This window comes from Arachis duranensis, chromosome 4, assembly GCF_000817695.3.
Source record: "Arachis duranensis cultivar V14167 chromosome 4, aradu.V14167.gnm2.J7QH, whole genome shotgun sequence".
Lineage (NCBI taxonomy): Eukaryota > Viridiplantae > Streptophyta > Magnoliopsida > Fabales > Fabaceae > Arachis > Arachis duranensis.
The window spans coordinates 19,794,113-19,794,783 of record NC_029775.3 but is presented as its reverse complement, the minus strand read 5'-3'; positions in this window follow the sequence as shown (position 1 = coordinate 19,794,783).

Genomic DNA, 671 nt, shown 5'->3' with positions numbered 1-671 from the left:
AATAATAATAAAAAAAATAGCTATAGAGCTTAATTACTAATTAGATCGGTTTGGAAACGAGTCAAATTTATTAGCATTATAAAGACATGGTCTGTTGATTGAGGAGTAATAATAATTGAGAAAATGATAGAAAAAAAAAAAAAAGAGCTATATGATGACAATTCTGAAAAAGAAGTAATCATATATATTCACATATTTAAATGATTATTATTGTAATTGATATTACTACGTGCGGTTCAGTTTTTACACAATCATATGAAGAGAACTTCATCATTACTCACACCAATCTGCTGCTGCATGCTATTCTGAAAAAATCCCTAGAATCTCCGATCCAAACCCAATCCTCTTTAATAATATTTTGCAAATGGAAACTAAAGAATAATAATATATTATGGACCAACAAAAATTAGAAATAAAATAATATAAATAATTAATAATATAAAAATGGAAGAAGGCATAAAGCTTAAAAGAAAACCCTGAAAAGTGAAAACCACCATAAATTAAACCTCTCTTAGCTAGAACATTATTATTTTTTTCTATTTTAAATTTATATTTACCTGTTTGAGATAGGGTTTGGACCACTAGGAACTTCATGTTGACTTACGTTGAAGATCTTATTTCGCCATTGAAATGATGGAGGTCGTGAAGCTCTTCTAAGTGGATCATCAAGA